The following is a 25,604-nucleotide window of genomic DNA, read 5'->3' as shown; positions in this document are numbered from 1 at the left end:
CAGCCTCAGCTCCACGCATCAAATGAGAAGGTGGGATGTGTAAAGCAAGCTGGCCACAGCTGTGAACAACCTGAAGATGACTGGGAATAGTAGCTTGCTGAAGATGATGTTTATAGAGATGAGACAGAGAATCTTGCAGTGTCCAAACTTGAGTCTTTAAAAACTTCTTTTAACAAAGATTATGATCAAAGATTTTGGACTCTAGGTAGCACAAGGTCTCGTTTGAAAACTCCCCTATTGCTCAACAATGTCTTTCAGGTCTAATAAAATTTACCAAGTTTTATTATTTTTAGGTATTTTGTCACCAATCATTCAATAATCGCAATAAAGTCTAGTTCTAATGGCAGTTACCACCAATGGAACCTTTCAATTCAAATGATCAAGGAGTTTGTTGTGGACTGTTTGTTTTATCAAGTAACATGTAAGGAAAGGAAAGGATGATTCCATTGAGATCATCTAATGTAAAATAATGCTTGGAAATCGAAGACCTCAGACATAAGCTTAATTCGCTTGGTATTGTGCCTTCCAGCAGGTCATGCATAAAGTCTGGAGGAAATCCATGTATTGAGTGGAAATGAGAAAGTCTATTAAGAACACAGTGTCTTTTTACACCATCCAGTGGAAGGAAAAGTGTACTCTTTTTCAATTCAAACAGGATGTGATCATGAGCTGTGGGAAATGTCCCTCTCTTACTTCATGAATGTTTATGTCTGTGTGGCTAGCTAAACAAAATCTACAGAATTTATCCACGTTAAAGCTTTCTTGTAAACCAGCAAGCGAGTGGGATCCCAAATTGTCACATACACAGTACAGTACCTTTAGTATTTGCTCCCAATTTCTGAACATACAAACCTTGCTGCTCAAGTACCTCTATGTCTTTTACCAACAGCTGAAGAATGGCATCATAGCCATACCTTTTTCACACCACTGTATAGGTAAATTTGAAATCACCCAATAAACTGCACAGATCTTGTGCTTCTTTCGTGAAGTTCTTAATGGGTTACAAATTTCAAAGTCATCTATGTATAATCTCAGAGCTATGCTTAAGCAGCAACTGATTTTCTTTGCAGTATAATCCATCTCTGTATGTTTTAAACCGAGTCAACTGTCCAAAAGCTTCTGTATCTTCTGTCTGCAAGATTTTATCTAGAACATCATTACGATTTAACAGCTCTAACAAAGTTTTCATAATCAGAACATAAACATTTTTTTTTTTTTGGAAGATGCATCTAAAACATAGTCAACAGGCTCAGTCACTTTAAAATTTGTCTTGTTAAAGGTGGTTTTTCTGTATTCTAAACCAAAAGGACCATTTCTTGACATTGACACTAAGGGAATTTGCTTTTCTGACAATCTCTTTTATGGTAGTGGTGATGGAATTGCTTACTGTACAGTTGTGCTTAATCGATATGCTTTTAATTAATTTTGATGTGAACTCTTCAGCAACAGATAATCCAGAGTTCATTTACAGTTTCTTGAGTTGTTGCCTTAGACACATCAAGAACTGTTTGCATCTGTAGAAACAAGGAAGCTAATTTGTGTTGAAGCAAATTATGCAGGTCTTTGTCATATTGTACATCACAATCCAATGCAGAGAAGTGCACATAATCCAAATGTGCCTCAAAAGTTGAAGAATTTGAGACCCCAGGAGTGCAAGGCTGGTAATTGTCACCAGGAAAATTGTCTATGGTACACTAATGATGGCTTTTACTCTTATGGTCATGGAAAGTACTATATACCCTGGACTGAAATCTTCAAAGGGACATTTTATTTCTCCTTATTTCTAAAATGGGTGTTTAGGTGTGCAAAATATTGTGTACTACTACAGATCTCAGAATACTTGCACAGATCACAGTTCAGCTTTGAGGTTGCAGTGCAGATCTGAACAGACTGTCTATGGCCTGTAGTCAAATGTTTCTTCAGCGCAAGCTCAGTTCTAAATTAGCACCCACACCCTTCATAGATGCAGGGTAGGGGACAATTACTTGCGTGATGGCAGTGTTTTAGCATGTAGTGAATTATGAGAGTGCACTTGTTGGGTGACAAGAAAGAGCAAACTTTGCAACACCACCTCATTGGTTGGGGACAAGGGCCCCACACTGTTCAAACTTTAAGGAGACAGGAGAAAGATGCACTGATGTAATCAAAATATTGAAACTAAACTTCATACATTTTTACTAAATCAGAGATGAGTCTCAGTTTTTTTGCATCTCATATAATGATTCATGTAAAATGTTTTAATGTACTTTTTAAATGTATTATTTAGATATTTAGGTTGAGCTTGCTGAGATCATTTTTTATTATTTACCAAAAATCAAAGTGTGTCATGTTGTGCTGAGTCATGAGCTGCTTCCTTTTTCCTTTCCCAAATAACAAATGTGATTTTTTTCAAATTGTGAGGCAAAATTTTAACATATTGCTTTAGTGGAAAAAATCACTTGATCCTGAAAGTTCAGTAATGTTATTGGTTGTTAAATATTCTTTCAGAATGTGTTTTTTCGTGTCTCTGTCTAAGCTGTGTCTTCTTTTAACAACACCTTTTTAAAACTTACGGAAATTAGTGCCTGGTTTAAAAGGTGGAGAATCAATTAAATCTTTTGTAAATTGAGCTGAATATGTAATCAGTCACACTTCTGTTTTTCTGTGTGAACCTCCCATTTTGTGTGGCCCTCTCTCAAATGCATATGCATGAAGGACAGAAGCGCATGTCGTGTTTTTCCTTCTGCTAAGTGCAGAAACTGCATGTTTAGGCTCATGTGCCAGTTTTGTGCATGACACACGGACAGAATGCCTCTGAATTGCATCTGAGCTCAGTACACTGGGCCCTCAGTGTTCAATCCTAGAAAACTATAGAGTTTATTATTGATTTTAGGGAGCAGGAAGCTTCTCTTTAACCTGGCAAAAATGCTAAATGTTTAATGTACGAATTCCTCAAGTCAATTGTCTTGTTTGTCTTACGATTTGAGGTCTGGACTCTGGAGTGGGCAGTTCATTTTTTGATTGTTTTGTATTTTAAACATAAAATAAGAAAGTAATTTAGTTTTTCTCTGTCCTGATGGCCAGTGGGTGCAGATCCTGTCCTTCCTGTCCAACCTGCTCTTTTTGTGCCTTCCTAATTCAATGGCCAGTTTGTGGTCATTCTTTATTTTGTTAAGGTTCGTCTTTAAATTTCATTACTTGCTTACCCTCTGAAGTCTTCTTCCTGGCTAGTTGGTTTAGTGGGTGGTTTGGGTTATTATTTTGATACTGATGAAGTTAGTGAAGGGAGTCTGGATCTGACCCGTTCAGGTGGTTTATTAGAAACACCTCTGTTCACCTGCAGGATATATTAAATTATTCTGTGGGTGTTTTGTCCCAAATTTCAGATTTTTTTCTTTCTAATCCCCAGATTTCACTGTCATATAGCATTATTGGTTTGATTAGTGATTTGAAAAATGACACAAAAATTGTACTGGAGGAATGAATTAAGTTGTTTTTTGATTGCATAATCAGCTCTGTATGCTTTTTTTTGCTAAAAAAATGTAATTGCTAATTTAAAATTTCTACCTGAATTTTATGTCACATCTAAATATCTTTAGTTGGTGCAGAGGGATATTAAGGCATCTACAAAAGTAAACTGTCATTTCTTCTCCTATAAACTGGGTTCATTTGGTTTTGTCTATATTTACATCCAGGGCCCAGTATTTACAGTAAGTTTCTAGTATTCACAGATTATGTTGAAGTGTGTCTTTTGTTGATCCAAGTCCTAATAGTAGGTAAAGAGAACCAAATTAATGACCAAATGAGAAAAATACTAGACTTAGTCTTTTATTGAGGAAAATGATCCAGTGTTACAGATCTGTGAGTGGCAAAAGTTTGTGAACTATTGCTGCACAATTATCTGGTGTGACCCTCTTGTGCAGCAATAACCGCAACTAAACATTTCTGGCAACCATTGATTATTCCTGCACTTCGACTTGCTGGAGTTTTAGCCCATTCCTCTGTACAAAACAGCTGCAATTCTGTTATGTTGGTGGGTTTTCTCCCATGAACTGCTGCTTCAGGTCCTTCCATATGTGTCCCTTGCGCAGGTATTAAATTAATTTAAGGACTCGACTATGCCACCTAGGGAATTTCACCCCAGGAAGTTTAATGCAAGTGAAACCCACAAGCACACAGGTACATTTAGAAACTTAAAGAAACGTGAGATTGGGTTCAATTCACAATGTTTACTAGGTATTTAAAAAGGGAATACATGTCAATCAACAATAAAACGGTTACAACTCTATTAATATGTCATTTTAAAATCTATATATAGATATAAAAGAATATCAGAACACTCAAGCTGGGGCCTCGACCTCCAGGTACTACTGAAACAAAATGAAAAAAAAGGAGAAGAAAAAAAAGAACAGTTAGGTATACTGACTATACAGGTGTATAAAAACACAGGACAATTGCCCTATATTCTTAACCAAAAAAAACAAACCACTCTGAGCTCTCCAGCACCTGTTACTGAACCTCAACAATAGTGACTTCCACACTTCAAGGTAGGTGCAAAAGGGGTGAAGGAGAGAGGAAAACTCCAAGAGGGTGACCAGTCAAAAGGAGAGACACCACATTCACCGAGAGGCTCTAAAGAAAAGAAGAAAAATAATAGCAGGCAGATTATATACTGCCCAAAACCTGCACTTAAAAATCACCTACACCACAGCCAATGTACCTGATTAAACCATAATCAAAAAGAAAAAAATCAAAACAGAAGAAAATAAATAAAAAAAAAACACTTAGAAATTGCCGTAGTGGTTGCAAGATATAGCAACAACTAAAAAAAACAAAAAAACAAAAAAAAAACAAACAAGCTAATATAGATCCAAGAAAATAAGTTTGACAATTTACAAAACTTCAAATACCAAAACAGTAAATAAGGAAAACTTAACTAAATAAAGAAAATAAATCAAATAGAAAACGTGACCCAAATGGTCTGGTCTAGGCAAAACAGCAGTGGCTTCAATAAAAGGCTCTTGATACTTGGCACATGGGAAGGCACCTATACTGGCCAAATAGCGACCCTCCAACAGAGAACCTATTTAAAACACACTTGAATCAAAATAAAAAAAAACTTTAAAAAAAACAGACACACACACCTCACATTATAAGGTGGAAAAGAGGACACCTTAATCCCACCACTAATAAGTGCATGTACATTTTAGCTGAAGTTACTAGTGACAGCAAGAGTGAACAGCCTCCCATAGTCATCACTGTCTGGGGTAGTAGATGACCATGCCCTGCACCAGAACCTAATCACACACTCTTTAAGTCTCATACTTAAGTTATACCCAAGATCGCACTACATTCATATGACGCAGATTTCCAAACCCACCCGATTTTAGGCACACCAGCATACACACACGAAAATAAGGGACATTTTCCTTTAGAATTTGCAGGTATAATTTAGAGTACATTGTTCCATCAATGATGGCAAGCCATCTTGGCCCAGATGCAGCAAATCAGGCCCAAACCATGATACTACCACTAGTGTGTTTCACAGACGGATAAGGTTTTTATGCTGGAATGCAGTGTTTTCCTTTCAGTGCTTCCAAACCTAACGCTTCTTATTTAAACCAAAAATATCTATTTTGGTCTCATTCATGCACAAAACATTGTTCCAATAGCCTTGTGGCTTGTCCATGTGATCTTTAGCAAACTGCAGATGGGCAGTAATGTTCTTTTTGGAGAGCACCGGCTTTGTCCTTCAACCCTGCAATGCACACCATTGTTGTTCAGTGTCCTCTTAATGGTGGACTTGTGAACATTTAGCCACTGTGAGGCATTTAGTTGCTTAGAAGTCACCCTGGGTTCATTTGTCACCTCGCGGACTATTACACAACTTGCTCCTGGTGTGATCTTCGTTGGTCAACCACTCCTGGGGAGCATAACAGTGCTCTGGAATTTCCTCCATTTGTACACAATCTGTCTGACTGTGTATTGGTCCAATCTCTGTAACCTTTTCCAGCTTGATGAGCAACAACAACTCTGAGGTCCTCAGAAAACTCCTTTGTTCATGCCAAGATACACTTCCACAAATGTGTTGTGAAGATCAGACTGTGATAGAACCCAGGGGCCCTATACAGAAAATTCTTATCCTTTTGTCTTAACCTAAGGTCTGACAGGTTAAGATAAGATTTTTCACAAATTCGTATTACAGAAGCAAATCTTATATTGATTTAAGAATCTTATCTTACAGCATCTTTTCTCATCTCACGGTAGGAAATCTTAACTAACTCGATTGAAGTCGACAATCAGCTATCATGTCTGTTACCTAACAACCGAACATAAGTGCACAGCTGAAGCGTAAACACATAATCAAGTTAGTTAGCCAGACAGCTAACGTTAGCTACCGTTACTGAAGTAAACAAGGTCAAATGAAAATAAAGCGCGATAAACTGAAAGTTAAGAATATTGTGTCAGCGCTACGTGCTGTTTATTCAGAGCATCGCCGCTCCACGGTTTCAGTTTCATTTCCCAAACACTTTAGTGCTCTGGGATTTATCTTAAAGTTAAGAAAATTTATTTTAAGTTAAGAAAATGTTTAGGATATTTTGGCAACTTAGGATGTTTCTGTAACACCGTTTTCTAATCTGGAAATAAGTTAATGTTAATGTTTAGGACATTTTGGCAACTTAGGATGTTTCTGTAACACCGTTTTCTAATCTGGAAATAAGATAAGATTATAGGCTTAAAAACTGTTGTTCTGTAATGGCTTCTGTCCTAACTTCAGTCTTAACTGAAGTTGACATGACAAGAAAGCAGATCTCAGACTTAAGAATTTTCTGTAATATGGCCCCTGTTCTTTGAATACAGCCCCATTTCCAAAAAAGTTGGGACACTGTGCAGAATGCCAATAAGCATAGAATGCAATGATGTCCAAATCATGTAAACCATTTTTTTTAAAGGAAAGTACTACAAAGACACCATATCAAATGTTGAAACTGAGAAATGTTATTGTTTTTTGAAAAATATATGCCCATTTTGAATATGATGCTAACAACACATTCCAAAAAAAAGTTGGGACAGGGGCATGTTTACCACTGTGTTTCATCACCTCTTCTTTTAACAACACTCTGTAACTGTTTAGAAACTAAGGAGACACTGCTGTAGTTTTGAAAATGAAACGTTTTCCCGTTCTTGTTTGATGTAGGATTTCAGCTGCTCATCAGTTTGGGGTCTCCTTTGTTGTATTTTTATTTTATAATGTGCCAAATGTTTTCAGTGGGTGACAGGTCTGGACTGCAGGCAGGTCAGTTTAGCTACCGGACTCTCTTAATATGGAGCAACAGTCACAGAACAACTTACCAAATTAGAATCAGCAGTAGAAGATACTCGGTGCCCTCTAGATTCCATTACTGTACAAGAACTACAAGAACAACGCACAGTTGGATGGAACTGGAAATGGAAAAACATGCAGAATTCACAATATCATCACTGAGATATTAAAACACACTAGATACAAATTATAATTGCCCATCCTTAAACTACATAATATAGTGCCAGACAATGGAATTTTCCCTGTGATCTGAAATTGAGGTCTTATTATCCTTATATATAAAACTGGAGATAGATTTGACCCGAGTAACTACAGAGGAATCTGAGTAAGTAGCAATATAAAGGTAAAGGTAAATTCTTGTGTATTAAACACTAGATTATTAACATTTAATGGAACACAAAGCACTATTGAAAGATCAGACTGGCTTTTTACCAAAATCCCAAATGACAATAAAAGTACAGGATTCTTTACACCAGGACGTGGAGCGCATCAAGGTTGTAACTGATCCCCAACCCTCTTCAACGTATACATTAACAACCTGGACACTTATTAAATTTATGACTAGAACAAATAGAAAATAAAGTTCCTTCTGTATGCAGATGGTTTGGTCTTGCAGCTCCTACAGCACAAGCTCTGGACCAACAGACAACCTTACTAGAAGAATACTGTCAAAATTAGACATCAACATCAGTCAAACCAAAATAATGATTTTTTAACAACAAAAAAGCCAAATCACACAAATCATATTCCACTGTACCTTTGGTGAGACCTCTTTACAGCACACTATGGAATACAAATACATAGAGGTATTAATCGATGCATCTGGTCACTTTAGCAGGACTATGAATGCATTGGTAGAAAAAGTAAGAAAGGTACATTACAATATTAAAGATCAATAAACACATTCAGCCGACCCATTCAAATGCAGCTAATCCCTACTTTTATATGGCAGTGAAATATGGGACCAATAATTTAACAAAAAGACACCATATGGGACACAAATCCACACTGCTTCTGTAGTTTAAACATGTTTGGAATATTTGTGCCTTTAATGGAGCTTCAGTGGGCCAACTACACCGACAAGCCTGCAGAAAGGAGTGAAATATTTGTGGAATCATAACTTATCATTTTACATTTAATATATAGGTTCTAGACAGTTTCTGGTCATTTTCTTTTCTATTTTCACTTGTTAAAAGTGCAAATGGCTGCAGCTCGTTACTTCCAAAATTCCATCACTTTATTTAAGCTAAATGGGCTGTTTCCATCGACTCATGCAGCACATTTATATCTGACACAACACGTCTAACACCTCCAGCTACTGTTCGTTATCACATGAAATACATTTTTGGTTGGATGACAAAATAAAACTAGTTAAATGCATTTCCTGAAGAAATGAGTGATTGCACAGACAGTTGCTAGGGTGCTGCCAAATGGTCACTGTGGTATTCTTGGTGGTTGTTAATGTGATGTGTCAATAGCCATTTATTTGCTGTGGTTTCCCAGTTTGTTCCTAGGTTTGTGTGTGTTTGGAATGTGTGATGTATGTAGGGTGGGTGTTGCGTATGGAATCTCTAAAGTGTGTGTTGGGTGTGAAGTGAGTGAAGTGTGTGGAATGTGTGTGTGATGTGTGTAGAGTGTGTGGTGTTTAGAGAGTGTAATGTTTGTCCTGTAAGATGATGTGGATTGTCCAAAAACATTTTGGCTCCAGAGTGTTTACTGACTGTGATCTGTGGTCTTGACGTAAGAGGATGATGACGTTGGGTGCACAAACTTTTGCACCCTATTCATTTCTATCAGAAAGCTGTTTAGAAGAACAAAATTCCTGATCAGACCAATAATTCCAGAGTTGGAACTTTGTCGACATCTTGAAAACTGCAAGGCGATTTGGGGACAAAACAGTACCAAGAAGAAGAAAGAAGAAAAATACACTTCCAGATAACAGCAGTGTTGTTCACCATCACTAATAAACATGTTATCATTCATACAGCTTCACTATTGTTCATATTACAAAGTAGGACAGTTTTTACTGCATGATTACTCAGATGTTCACTGTAATATTTTACTGTAATACATTTCCAGTTCTGTGTGTTTGGTTATTTTAGGCTTTATACAGTTTTTAGTCTGTATCAAGTCTTTCTTACTTCCACTCATGTACTGAAAAGGCTCCTCTACTGATGTGACCCTTTCAACATTGTCAGCGACTCAAACTACGTATGTGCTTTATATAAAAACTGTGTAAATGTGTTTGTATAGTTTATTAAATTCAAGGTTTTTGAGCTCACTTCAGAAACATCAGTGGCTGTGAAACATCGCTGAGAGCTGTTTAAGTCTTTTATTTTTATCTGTTCAAAAATAACAAAAATATTATGTTACTATTTTTTCAAACTGCACCGTTTAAAGCTCAAACCATTTTATTTTTATAATGTTCTTTTATTTATTTAATGTAAGTTTGTGAGCTACAAACATCAAATTTGTGGTAAATGAATATCAGGTCCAAATATCGGTTATCAATCTCCCTGATTACTAATGATCAGTATCTGCCCTGAGAAACCACATCAGTTGACCGAACCTCAAACTAATCATACATACATATATTATTTATTTAACTGTATGTACATATATTACATGCTTATGTATGTATGCTTTTTTAATAGATGTATGATTTTACAGTTGGGCAAATGTAAAACAGAGAGACACAGAAATGGAGAGAGACTGAGAGAGAGAGAGAGGAAGGTGAGAACATTTGAATGAATATATTATTGTGTGTGTGTGTGTGTGTGTGTGTGTGTTTAGAGTGGAACATGGAGGTGAGATCAGAATCAAACCAGGACTGAAGAAATGTAAGTACACACTCTCACACACACACACACACACACACACACACACACACACAGACACACAAACACACACACACACACACATATGGACACAGACACACACACTCACACGCACACATACACTCACACAAATTTTTTTGTGAAAATTCAGGACACGTGACATAAACCTACAATATTGGGAACATACCTTTCTGAGAGATCTATGTTACAAAAAGTCTTTAAGAGGTCTGAACTTTCACAGTGCAGTCAGGACATTTTCCAGTTTAAATATCAGGAGATGAAAACATACAATTTCCTGTTCATACCGCACTGTAAGGACATAAGGAAACTAACCACACACACCGTTCTGACTGTTAAATCAAGAACAGGAACAGAAAAAACCTCCAATACTTTAATAATAATCAAGTGTATAAATGATGTGTCGTGACGCTGCATAACAAGGCATTATGGAAAATTAATAAGGGATTTATCAGGTCTCGGAAAGTCTCTGAACTTTAATCAGTGATTTCCTCTGATGTTAAGATATTTTTAAACAGTTTAATTTTAAATTAACTACCTTTCTTTGTAAAGGCACTCATGATCGTTTGGATCAAAGGATCAGCTCTGTCCCCTTTTTCCAAATTCTGCTCACAGCCTAATGTGAACCACACACTAGAAGACTTTAAACAGACTTTAAAAGACCTTTAAAAGACTGAAGTCTGACACCCTCTCACACCTAAAGACAATCCTAGAGCTTTTAGTCACAGACTCTGATTTTGCAAAGACTGGGGATTTTGCTGTGTCACTATTTGCAAGACTGCAACTAGAGTTTTGAGAGTATTTCCCATCATGCACCTGGTGGAAATTTACAAGCAGAGAAACCTCTCTTCCTTCTTCACTCTATAGTGGTACAAATGAAAAGATACGTTGACTGGTCATGTAAAGATCTGAGGCTCAGCCAGGTTCACTGTAGATATATGTAGATATGTATATTCTGACAGATCATCACCCAGAACTTTATTAATTAACCTGTAACATGTGCAGTTACTTTTTTATTGAACATAAAGATTCACACACCAGCACAACATGCAGCAATTCAGCATTGTTGAGTGGATATTATGAACTAAACCATAAAAAACTAACAAACAAAATAAGAAGCCGCTGTAACTAAGAGCAAAAACAACATTGAAAAAAAAACATTGATGCTTCTTCAGTAAAGCTGTTCTTAAAGTCTGCACATTTCCTTACATCACTGTTACACTCAGTGAACTTGAAAAAGTAAAAGAGCTAGCTTAAATTTTTAGAATATATGATTATTGTTTTAAAGTTCAGCAGATTTGCCTTTTTTACAGAGATTTCAGGCTCTCACACATGCATTTTCTCTCTCTCTCTATCTCCCTCGCCCACTCACTCTCGTGTCGCTCTGGCACGTCACTATTTACATGAGTCAAGACTTAAAACTTATGACAATATTAAATGTGGTTGATTTTGTCGCAGCGTCAAGGCAAGAAAATGACTGAATTAAGACGGCCATCCTGACCACCTCACACTAAACGATCGTGATGACAGCAAAACTCAAAATAACAAAAAAACAAAATAATGATTTTATTCCGACACTGGAAATTTGTCTGTGATAGCGAAATGGCTTGAAAAGTCGTCTGGTGTGAGGCTGGCATAAATGTTTTAAAATGTAAAACATCAATGATAAGATGGCTGGTATATTTAATAAATGTCATTCTCTCTCGTAGCCAGTAGTTTACATCATAAAATAATTATGTTACACAAGAAGCAATATAATAAACAGTGTACAGTGTAAAGGGACCACCATAGATTGATCATTCATTATAGATGATTATTCATAGATTGATCACCATAATTGATGCACAGCTGTGACACTGAAATGGTTGTGTGTGTTGCTGGAACGGAATGTGTATAAGGGCTGGGCGATAAAATTTTATAGTGATAAAATGCATGACAATATGTTTTTCAGTCAGTACTTCCAGCAAACTGAACAAGTGCATGTATTAAGAATATGTATTCTGACTAACTTGATATGTGAGTAACAGTTAATGAACAGATACTCTGTTAACCACAGAGAAGGAAATGACAATAATAATACAACAAAAATTAAAAAAAGGATATCAGCTGAAATTCATGTAGGACTGTATGTTTACTTATTAGGTAACAGCGCTGGAGTTAGGATTCTCAAAAAATATGGAGCACAAAATCTTACAGCACACAAAAGAATAGACTTGTATTTTTATTATTCATAAACAGGCAAAAAAAATCTGAAAGTTTTTGTGTTGCAAAGGATCAGAGGCTGCCTCTTCAGATGAACTAATGAGTTATCATCACAGCTGACCAGTACACTGGATACTGATGAGGACTCATCATGTTTTCTCTTCAGGGGATGATGTGAAAACTGTCAGCTTGTCAGAGAAATATCTTTTCATTGTATTTGGAAGGATCAGCTAGAGAAGTTAATCTAGTGAACAACACACGTTAATGCACTTGTGTGTGTCAGAGCAGCAAAGTTTAGCACTCTATAAAACTCACAAATCCAATTAATCAGTCACATTAATACATCACATTCATTAAATTGTTATTCTGTATGTTTCCTCCATCTTCCTATAATGAAACGTATGTAGTCAAACAGTGATTTCAGTGTTCAGAAACCATACCTCAGACGGTTAACCAAGCATTCATGCACACATCATTATCATAGACCAGTTTACTTACTGTTTGCCAAATGGAAAACTAGCCGCATTAACATGAGGCTTAATAATGCGTTAATAATTGACTAATAGCTCAATCAGAATACAATGCATCCATGTAAACACCTCAATCGGAATAGACTAGTCTAATTGAGGCCATTCGGAATGCAGTTTCTATCCGATTGAACGATGATCTTTAAAAGATGGCAGTGCGATGGACATCCAGCTTATGTGTCTCAGAACACAACGTCTTCCTCTCTGCCTTCTTTAATAATGACATGTGAAGGACATTTTCCTGAGTCTGACATAATTTTAAAGCAATTAAAAACACAAAAGCTGCTCACTGCTGCTTATCTCACTCTGACTGGACTCATGTGATGCTGGTTGTCATGGTAACGTCTATACTAAGAGGTACTCTATGTATGCGTTATAAGTTTGGATCGGATTACTTGTAGTGAACATGTAAACTGAGATATTCTGTCAGATTGTTCAGTAGAGTAAGAACAAACACCTCAGTCTTAATCTATAACCGGAATGTGTTCAATCGGATTGGAGAAAATCTTTGTACCTTGAATGTAAACACAGACGCTGAGTGAGATGACATTCAACCAAACATTGCTGAATGACCTTCTCTAAGCACTAATTTCTCAGACAAGCAAAGAACTAGTTAATACCAAGTACTAGTAAAATGTTAACTGGATATTAACTAAACGTGTCACCTTTGACTTTGCTATCATGGAGGTTTGCTAAAAGACCCTGTGTACAAAATGATGAGTCCTCCTCAACATATAATGCTGCACTGTCTGACTCCAGTGTTGGCTCATCTAGTGCTTCACAGAGTTTTTGTCCTTTAAATTGGTTTAAACTTATATTTTCTTATGTCTTACACCACATGTACACTGACTGACCACTTCATTAAGCCCTTCTCCTTGTATCTACACTCACTGTCCATTTTATCAGCTCATCTTACCATATAGGTGCACTCTGTAGTATATGGTAAGACTAATTACAGACTTTTCTAGAATTAGCCAGTTTTTCAACGGTCAAGACCCCCATAGGACCCCCACAGGACCACCATAGAGCAGGTATTATTTGAGTGGTGGATCATTCTCAGCACTGCAGTAAAACTGATGTGGTGGTGGTGTGTCAGTGTGTGTTGTGCTGGTACGAGTGGATCAGACACAGCAGTGCTGCTGGAGTTTTTAAACACTCATTGTCCACTCTATTAGACACTCCTACCTTGTCCACTTGGTAGATGTAAAGTCAGAGATGATAGCTCGTCTGCTGCTGTAGTTTGTGTTGGTCATCCTCTAGTCCTTTATCAGTGGTCACAGGACGCTGTTGGCTGGATACTACCTGCTCTGTGGGGGTCCATGGGGGTCCTGACCACTGAAGAACTGGGTAAAAGGGGGCTAACAAAGTATGCAGAAACTGATGGACTACAGTCTGTAACTGTAGACCTACAAAGTGAAGTATGTGGTCAGTGGAAATGGACAGTCAGTGTAGAAACAAGTAAGTAGACTTAATGAAGTGGCTGATGTGTGAACGTCTACAGTTATTATTTTGTAAAGCCAGTTTATTTTTGAATAATTTTGTACTCCTTTGTGTGCTTCTAAAGTTTCTTTTGTACTACTTAAATGTTTAGCCTGTTAGCACAAGCACTACAAAGGCTATCAGGTGATTCCATGGCCTGCACAGCATTAACTAAGGAGCTGAGACAAAATAACCAATCCTAAGAATGATCACCTGCTCAGTATACAGTAACTTCCATAATGTGCTGGAATACGCAGATCAGTGAGTTAATAGTATCAACCAAACTGTGTGTATATATATATATATATATATATATATATATATATATAGACATTCAGATGTTTAATCCAAGACCTTTATGCACCATTTCTTTAGCTCCTGTAAGTGTTAATGCTAATGTTATGATGCTACTGCTGTAAAGAAAATATTAAAATACTCTTCAAGTTCTATAAACTGTTTTGTGGCTAAACATTTCCATTCAACTTAATCATATTATATAAACATATAACTTCATTTGTAACACTGAAGATTACATTCATGACTTAAACCTCAAAAACGCCTTTGACAGTAATTTGAGGATAAATACCTTTATTTTACAAACCTGAGTTCTCCAGATCCACTTTCTCCATAGTCACACGTCATTTCTTCACATGGTTGACTGTCATGAATCACAAACACAGCTGTGGTGAATCATCTGCACATATTTATTCCTTTGTATGGTCATCATACAAAGTACAGTCTTCCTAAATACCCATCCTCCTTTGCAGCATCAATTCTAGACACCATTAAAGCAAACAAAAAGAAAAAGACGACAGAATCAGAGTTTTTCACGTTCAGTCTGGTGATCTGTGTGTAAAGTGTTGTTCAGCTCCAGGTGAAAACAGCCACAACTCACCGTTCATCCTGGTTGCATTAGTGACTAGAGAGAAGACATCCTTGCTATTGATTGGTCAGCTGTGATGACATATGGCGCTCTTAAACATGCAGACTGATAATGTGAAACTTATTGTTCAGATGAGAGGAAACGTTTTCAGTCCTAGTGCTTCACAGACAACAATGAAACATGTGCTTGAGAGAGTTTAAAAGGTGTCTGACGCTCCTTTATACAGCAGAATAACATCTACACAGCTTATGAGCCAAGACAGGTTTGGTGTCTGAAATTTGCTTCTTTAGTTTTAGTATTAGAGCCACAAAGCTAATGTGTTCAATTGGCCTAGTAGCTCCAGTGCTAAAGTTAAAGAAGCAAACTTCAGACACCACACAGGTTTTGGCTCATGAGGCTTGTGAGGGAAAAACTGGATTCATTTGATTTTTCAGTGAACCGTTCCTTTAGTTTCAAAACATTTTACAGAAAAAACACACAAAGTTGCTACTGCAGAGTAAAACACTTTACGAAAGTAAAAACAGGATGGTCAGTACTGACAGTCTCACAGTCCCAACTGTGTTTGCATTTGTAGTCATGGCATTTAGCAGCTTGTCTGTCTTTGTCACCCACCCGAAACCAAAACCACATTGCTGCGCAATGTCAGACTGTATTCTGCAGATTGTCTAACAGCTTAAATTATATTTTTAATTGAGCCCCTGCCAGTGAAGACCCCTCCATGTCGTTTAACACATCATATAGATTCTAACTCCAATCATACAGTCCAAATTTAATGGTGTGAATACAGAGTCTTGATGAATATGGAAAACATGCCACTTTTCACTGCCATAACATTATTTAACCCCATTTGGATACATAAACCTTTATGAAAAATGAAGAATTCTGTCTCCAGTTCCTCTGTTCTGTCTGTGGATGTTGTGATACGCTGCAGGGCATCACTTATCGGGGTGATTCTCTGCTGCATCATCACCATTGTGTTGAGATCAAAACATTTTGTAAGTCTCCTTAGGCTTCAACCATATTGCCTGGTGTGACATTCACACATATTCTCAACCTGGGAAGCACTGTACAGTTTCAGGTATTCCTGAAGAGAGCAGCCCTGATCCAGCTCATTAACTGATTAAGGAGCCCTTCATTAGCTGGATCAGGTGCTCTGGGGAGCAGGATTAAGAGACACAGCCTTCTACAAATTAACCTCTGCATGGTCATGTTTATAGTATCACAGATCACAGCATGTTAAATAATCTTTGCACCTTATTCCACAACCCTACCTCTTGCTCAGAAATGAGTGCTGTGTCGGCGCTGCATTGTCCTGTCTGTTTACTGTGTCTAATGTCTGTTTTATTTATCGTATTTATTGTATTGTTTCTAGTCTAATTTTTTGCACACTTATGGCTGCACATTGCACTTTGTACTGCTTGTTCTGTTTCATGTTGCACCGTGTTGTTCCTTGGAGGAACGTAATTTCTTTCCACTGTGTACTTGTACATAGATGGAATGACAATAAAAGCCTCTTGACTTAATCAACTCCTTCCTGCTGTGTTGCTTGAATGTTTGCTGCTGTTACCATTAGCTAGCTGTACTAGACTCAACAGCAGCAATGTATTTATTAACTTTATACCTAAACATGGAGACAAACAATAGATGTACACCAGTGAAGAAATACATAAAGAAAACAAGAACAATCAGCTGAAGTTGGCTTCTTGTCCAAATTTTCCAATCCACCTTAAATGATGCACATTTGCACAGGCGTCAGAATGTAACTGTGAACGAGAAGCTGGTGAATAAGAACCCTTCAGCTTCATGTTTGCACTATTACATGTTCACAGACTGCACCAGAATATAAACTACAGCGATATATTATTGTGCCGACTACTATTTGTAGATTAATAATTTTATAAAGAGTCCAACAAAGTAATGTAAACTAGCTGGCATTGTCGCATTTATGCTAACCGCTAGACAGGTGTTTATTGCTCATACACTATATTGCCAAAAGTATTCGCTCGTCTGCCTTCACACGCATATGAACTTGAGTGACATCCCATTCTTAATCCATAGGGTTTAATATGTCAGCCCACCCTTTGCAGCTATAACAGCTTCAACTCTTCTGGGAAGGCTTGCACAAGGTTTAGGAGTGTGTTTATGGGACTTTTTGACCATTCTTCCAGAAGCGCATTTGTGAGGTCAGACACTGATGTTGGATGAGAAGGCCTGGCTCGCAGTCTCCGCTCTAATTCATCCCAAAGGTGTTCTATCGGGTTGAGGTCAGGACTCTGTGCAGGCCAGTCAAGTTCTTCCACTCCAAACTCGCTCATCCATGTCTTTATGGACCTTGCTTTGTGCACTGGTGCACAGTCATGTTGGAACAGGAAGGGGCCATCCCCAAACTGTTCACACAAAGTTGAGAGCATGAAGTTGTCCAAAATCTCTTGGTCTGCTGAAGCATTAAGAGTTCCTTTCACTGGAACTAAGGGGCCAAGCCCAACTCCTGAAAAACAACCCCACACCATAATCCCCCTCCACCAAACTTTACACTTGGCACAATGCAGTCAGACAAGTACCGTTCTCCTGGCATTCGGCAAACCCAGACTTGTCCATCGGATTGCCAGTTGGAGAAGCGTGATTGGTCACTCCAGAGAACACGTCTCCACTGCTCTAGAGTCCAGTGGCAGCGCTTTACACCACTGCATTTGACGCTTTGCATTGCACTTGCTCAGCCATGGAAACCCATTCCATGAAGCTCTCTACGCTGTTCTTGAGCTGATCTGAAGGCCACATGAAGTTTGGAGGTCTGTAGCGATTGACTCTGCAGAAAATTGGTGACCTCTGCGCACCATGCGCCTCAGCATCCGCTGACCGCTCTCTGTGATTTTACGTGGCCTACCACTTCATGGCTGAGTTGCTGTCGTTCCCAATCGCTTCCACTTTGTTATAATACCACTGATGGTTGACTGTGGAATATTTAGTAGCGAGGAAATTTCACAACTAGACACAGGTGGCATGCTGCACAGGTGCCGTCCTATCAAGGTACCACTCTGGAATTCACTGAGCTCCTGAGAGCGACCCATTCTTTCACAAATGTTTGTAGAGGCAGTCTGCATGCCTAGGTGCTTGATTTTATACACCTGTGGCCATGGTAGTGATTGGAACACCTGAATTTGACAATATAGTGTATTTTGACTTTAGTCCAATCGGAAATACACAGTTACACTTATATATTAATACCACTGACTGAATACAAATGATGGTAACCAGAAACGTTAGACTAACTAAATTAATTGTATGATAAAAATCGCTGGCTAGCTATTTTAATTAGCTGGTCTTAACTACCTGTTTTTAGCAACTAATTCAACGTTACTGGTCTGTTACAGCAATATATATTTGGGCAAATCACAAATAGAGTATTACTATAGTTCAAATGGTTTAATTAGATTAATTTAAGTAAGATTATTCCTGCTGTTCTCTGCTGAGCTTTTGGAGTGAAGGGTCTGGAAAATAGAGCAGTGTAGCTCACAGATCGCTGGTGTGCAGTTAGAACCAGTCAGAAGTTCCAGTGCATTAACAGGTAGTTTATCAGGGGAGAAAACAGGGATAAAAAACAGAGGCATTACAGAGAATGTATGCTGTGGAAAAATGAATCTGACACCACCAAATAAATAAATAAATAAATAAATAAATAAATAACTTTTGTGCACATATTATTGTACGCAATGCAATTTCTGCAATAATTAAAAATATACACCTCATTAAGAGCTCATGTTTAGCATTTAATAACTATAAAGCAGGCTGTTATCATCTGTGTGTCAACTCCAAATTGGCTATATCCCAATATGAATAAGCCCCCTGAGTGAATCTGTCAGCAAGTAATCTACAGTTTGTGTGGCTGGTTTCTATAGTCCATCAACATGGCAGCATTTAATTAGGATTTTTTAAAGGCATCATTAAAATGGAAAAGTCTACAAATAAACAAATTTCAGTCAGGTGTAGGTCTTGGTACACTATGGACACTATGGATCGACTGAGATATTTGATTTATTTATTATTGATTATTTCATTTTTTTTTATGTAGTCAGTGCTGCTGATGGAATTGAATTATCTGTGCAGTGGTGCAACATCTGTGTTTTGCATAATTTGAAAACTCAAGTTACTGTTTTGTCTCACAGTGCTGTGAAAAAGTATTTGCCCCTCACTCGATTTCTTCTATTCTTGCCAATTTGTCACATTTAAATGTTTCAGATAATCCAACTAGTTTTAATAAAGATAAAGACAACACAAGTAATCACAAAATGCAGCTGTCATGTTCAAATGGGAGCTCCTCAGCCTGTAGGTTGGGGTTTGGAGCATCCTGTCAGTCAATATTTATGCCATCTTTCTCCTATGAGTGCTGAAGACTTACTCAGATGAGGGGCTAGTGGGACATATACACATATATCTTTGCAATATTGCCTTTCATGGTAAAGAGGCTCTTTTCCATACCCCCCACCAAACTGTCATCAATAGATGATGGCTTTGGGGCATATTTAGGACATGAAGGAATACTGCACATAGTGTCACAAGACAGTCTTTATCCATTTTTGCATTTCTGTCAATGCCAGTAGGGCGACAGCAGCGAGGTGCCACAAGCACAGGGAACTCCGATTTCCACAAGGTCTCAGGCTGATTAGGCCCAACCTGGCACACCCGTGGACTCCTTTACTTAAGGCCATGGCAAACAGCAGCCCTTTGTCACACCTTTGTAGAGGGGTCACTGGTACGGTACTTAGCCCAGGTGGGTGTTTAAACAAAAAGAAAAAAAAAGGGAAAAGAACACGAAAAGAACACAAAAAGAAAAGAGGGCTGGAAAAAACAAAAGGGAGAAATTGCCCCAAAACTATTTAAAAGCCCAAAAAGAAGGCTTTAACAAGAAACGGCTCCAAGCCAAAAAAAAGTGTTTGCTCCACACAGAGCAGACCGCCAATCAGTACATCAGCGGTTCGAGCCTGGCTCTGAGCCACCTCAACCTCAAAGTGCACTCAATTCACACTCCATCACCTCATTAAGTTAATTTAAGACTGTTTCTCACAGATTTTTCTCTGTGCACTTGGGTCCCCCTCCCTGCCGTCCCGTAACATGAGTACTGTAACGATCGCTGTACTGGTGCAAAAGTCAACAAAGTATCCTGAAGTACAGTCGTCACAAACCAAACCCTGTTCTTATAAAGCAGCCTTAAGTCAGATATACAAAACACACCCCTCACAACAGCCTCAGTCAAGTACACAGTAGGACACAATACTGAGCTTTATCTACTGTCACAATAATTACTGAGTCTGTCTACATAAAAACTCTGAATATGTCACTCGTACACAAACTCCTTGCCGATTTAAACACTACTTTAAACACTATCAGTAACTATCAGCTCATTAGGTGAACTGCTAGTTGGCTCTGTTGTGCTGTTACCTGTGAACATGGATCAAAGATCTTTTCAGCAGATGATGTTACAGTAACTTTGTATTTTGATGTCTACAGAGATGAACAAAACACATTTTTACATAACATTGATGTCACTGTGCAGTCAGAATGAGCACTGGTTTGTTAGGAACAGGATACAAAGGTATAAAATTTTAAATTATACTAGACAGTAATGTTTAATTATTAAACATTATAAAAATAATGTTCTAATCTTGCGTTGAGCGGTGCACCATGTAAGATTATCTCCTCCATAATCAGACTTTATCTTCTCATCTCTCTTAATATCTTTTATTGTGAACAAACACAGGTGTGTTCTACCATTTACTACAATTTATTCATTATTTTTTAATTGGGATCAGCACTGTCGTTGACCAAGCGCCCAAAGGACCCTTCATCATCAGTGGCATCAATGCTGTTTAAAAAAAGAATTAGTAGTAAATTTTCTTTTAAAAATATAACAAAAATATAAACAACATACATAAAATATACAGATGGTCTCAGTTTCACACTTACAGTGAAAGCAAACAAACAGAATCTTTATAAATCTACATTATAAATCTGAGAGCTGAACAAACAGTTTCCCCATTGTATTTGAAATCTCGCTCTGCAAAAGAGTCAGAATCTTCTGCTGTGATAAGCTGTCCTTTGTACTCTAGAATTAAACTTACTTTCTTGATATTTACTTTTGCAAATACACCATGACATAAAAGAGATCAGAGAAAAAGATAACAAATAAAATGAAAATAAGGTGACATTTTCTCAAACGGATTTTCTGAACATTATTCTTACCTCATTCTATTGTTGGTTAATCAACGCTAACCTTCTTCATCTTAATTAATAAACCATTTAAAAACCCTTTTGAAATCAAATGGCCGAATATCATTCAAAGTAAAAGATGTTACACTGTTACTTAACATTCTTACAGCTCAATTAAACATTTAGAAAGAAATGTGCAGACATATTCTCACCTTTGTACTCATCTATGTGTCTTTCTTCGATCGTGCTGTTCAGTTACACTACATACATGGTTCTTTGGATTGAGTCTCCTCCGTATTTCAGTTATGCTGCTGTAACAGGAAAAAATATGTCAGAATAAATGAGACAAATCAAGCATGCAAATCAATGTTACACATTCATAGTATAACAATGATAATGTTATACTCTTATGAAGCCTTTAATAAAAAAAAAAATATTATTTTCTGCTGAAGTACATAAGCACATAAGTACATAAGTTAAGGTGCTCCACCTCAGTGGTGTTTATCTGATCAAACCAATGCAGTTATTTATTATTTGTTACAGAGGGAATGAAGCTGGTGTTAATATTAAAATCTACAAGGTGTGTAAAATGTCACATGAGTAAAAAAAAACATAAACACTGTTTTACATGCAACAATTGATTTTTGTAGTTTAAATGTTACCATGTGTAATTAAAACTATTACTTTATTATAATGTCAGTATAGACTTCACATATAGATCATAAACAGGTGTTACACTAAACGCTGCCCTGGTCAGTTTTTAAATCTGCAGAGCACCTTTAGGCCTTCAGCTGTTCAGCTCAGCTTTATTTACTCATAGAATGAGTAAACTAGTCTTAGTCCAGCTCTGTTAACTGTGGAAACACCACACCAGCGTTTCTAATTATGAGCCCACCTTTATAGTATAAAAAAGGCAGCACAAAACACTAAAATACACAAGGAACATAACCTGACCATAGAGTCCAGATACATTAATAAGCTTTGCACATCCAACCATCCAGCTGTGTCTGAGTATAAAACTGTGACTGATCAGATAAACATGCTGTTTCAGGCTTTTATCACATTCTGAATATTCATCCAGCTCATAAAACACAATTATTTTTATCTAAATGGTTGCTAACATTAGGTGTAAGCTCATCTCAGGTCACCACCTCAAGACGCCACCGATCCACCACAGGACACATGCGATCCAACACTGTCCTTCTCACTGGTGCTCACCCAAACTCGCCTGGCCGAATAAAAAAAAAATAAAAAAACACTTGCTCTGTCACTTTAAAGTAAATCTCTGCAACATTTTAAGCCACATATGTACTCTGGTTTTAAAACTTCAACAAGCAAACAATCATAAATGAATAAATCAAGTTCCTGTTATTTATAGCTGCTAGCGTGCATAGCTATCGCTAACTTGCTACGTTAGCAGCACGTTAGCTCCACTGCACTGCAACATACTGTACTTTGAGTATCTTAACCTATTTAAGCCCTCAGTTCCAGAGAAAAATAGCCATCTTGTCCCTCACACAAAAACAGTTTAAGGTTTAAAAGGACACTTTTTAAATAGCCAAGTAACCATGGACCCGTTATAATTTATCATATGTAGCTGGTACAGTATCTGTATCTCAGATGTTCCTAAAGATCCAGTCCACTTTTACAGAGTGAAAACTGTTCTAGGCTTTAAAAAACAGCTTTAAACATGCAAGATTTACAGAGACACCCAGAGTCCCTCTATAGACGGTATGTATTCAGGAATTCTGTCCCTGTAAGTCAAACATACCAGAACAGACACACATGCAGGTTTTTAAGTCTTATGAGGACATTCAGTATCAAACCAGTTAAAACATGTTTACATGGAAAACCTTTCCCTTTGTTCTAAAGAGATGCTGGAAATATAAAAAAAAAAGTTTTTCTTTGCAGAAACGAATATCGCTTCAGATTCTTCTAGACAAACTTAAACTCTTGACATGTCAACATGATATGATGCTCGTATTTAGGGACATGTTGAAAATCTCCCACCTGCAGCAAGAATGTGGTTTATAAGGTCATACCTGCTTTACCAGGACACTAATTTAACAATACAGAAATATGGTCATTATGCTGTATTAGAAGGACAAAGATAGTTTACTGGTACTTTATACACAAACACAAACATGACTGTTTGGTGTTTATCAAGACGTGCGTAATTAAGCAGAACATGTCCTTGTAATCAATAATCGCAGGACACAGTCAAGCTGTTTGTGTTATAGATTTGTTTAGCAAAATTAAAAAACAAAAACAAAAAAAAAAAAACAATAACATCTTTAAACTTAAAAGACATTAAAAAGCTACTAGGCTCTTTTCCTAGATTATTTAATGAAATAAACCAAACCACCCTAATCTAAACAAATCTATGCTTTATTAAACACTTTGGCACATCTTTGAAAATAAAATCTTCAGTTAGACTGAGTTTTCCTTTTGAATGTGATTCTCTATTTCTAACAAAATCTCTATTTGTACTGTTCAGTCTTCCAGCACAGGATCCTCAGCATCCTTGCACTGCTGACATTCTGCCATCGTGGCCAGTCTTCCTTTGGTTATATGAGGTGTGAAGTGTTTCATCACAGCCTTCCTTCCTGCTTAGACCACAGTGTTCCTGTCCTCTTCCTGGGGTTTTCAGTCTCTGCTGCAATACTTTCACTGCACACTGTCAAAGAAAAAACATACTATGTTTGTATTAAGTAAATGCAAAATGCTTCACCATCACAGAAGTGATTACAGATGTTTGAGATTCTGTTACGATCATCAAATGATGAAATAATTGTGATTAGCACTTTGTCCTTTTTTCCAAATTGGCTGACTGTCTGCCTCACTTCCTAACTGCCAATACTCAGTAGCTCCAAATGATGACAGAAACAGCTTGAGCTCAAATGAACAAACATTTTTCAGTGCTGTCTTTTAAAACATGTTAACTTAGAAGAGGAAACTTATTGTTTTCATACACAGATCAGCCATAACATTATGACCACCTCCTTGTTTCTACGCTCATTATCCATTTTATCAGCTCCAGTTACTATATAGGTGCACTTTGTAGTACAATTACAGACTGTAGTCCATCTGTTTCTCTGCATACTTTGTTAGCCCCCTTTTACCATGTTCTTCAGTGGTCAGGACCCCCATGGACAGAGCAGGTACTATTTGGGTGGTGGATCATTCTCAGCACTGCAGTAACACTGACATGGTGGTGGTGTGTTAGTGTGTGTGTTGCACTCGTCTGAGTGGATCAGACACAGCAGTGCTGCTGGAGTTTATAAACACTGTGTCCACTCACTGTCCACTCTATTAGACATTCCTACCTTGTCGGTCCACTTTGTAGATGTAAAGTCAGAGACGATAGCTCATCTGCTGCTGCACAGTTTGTGTTGGTCATCCTCTAGTCCTTCATCAGTGGTCACAGGACGCTTTTGGCTGGATATTTTTGGTTGGTGGACTATTCTCAGTCCAGCAGTGACACTGAGGTGTTTAAAAACTCCAGCAGCACTGCTGTGTCCACTCAGACCAGTAAAACACACCCTAACACACCACCACCGCGTCAGTGTTACTGCAGTGCTGAGAATGTCCCACCTCCCAAATAGTACTTACTCTGTGGGGGTTCATGGGGTCCTGACCACTGATGAATGGGGTAAAGGGGGCTAACAAATTTTATAGGAAAACAGATGTAACTGTAGAACTACGAAGTGCATCTATGTGGTGAGTGGAGCAGATAACAGTACCTAATAAAGTGAGCATGGAGTTTAAACAACACTGCCAAGCTGAATATTACTATTGATAACTGGATGAAATGTACAGTATCATTTACATTGAAAGAGAATCAAAGCATTTAACAATCACTATACATTATTGCTGTTAAACCAACTCACCTGTCTGTCTTGGGACTCATGACATCATCCACAGCTTCATTTCCAGGTTCACTTCCATCACCGTCATCAGTTGTGTTGATTTTATCTTGAATGTAGCAGAAAGCAAAACTATATCGGTAACGACTATTCAACACGTTACATTAATCATGGACTATATCATCACTGCTGGATCAAAACCTTATATTTCCAAAATAGTAACGTTACAGGACAAGAAAATCACTTTAATCTTTTTATGTAAGTTAATTTAACCATGTTTAACTT

At 37.5% G+C, this 25,604-nt stretch overlaps 1 pseudogene; it reads left to right on the top strand.

The window, feature by feature from the left end:
- The window catches only part of LOC118803540, a 70,569-nt pseudogene that overhangs the window by 38,541 nt on the left and 6,424 nt on the right, over window positions 1-25,604 (top strand).

This window comes from Colossoma macropomum, unplaced genomic scaffold, assembly GCF_904425465.1.
Source record: "Colossoma macropomum unplaced genomic scaffold, Colossoma_macropomum, whole genome shotgun sequence".
In the NCBI taxonomy this organism is placed as follows: domain Eukaryota; kingdom Metazoa; phylum Chordata; class Actinopteri; order Characiformes; family Serrasalmidae; genus Colossoma; species Colossoma macropomum.
This window is presented reverse-complemented; position numbering and strand designations above follow the sequence as displayed.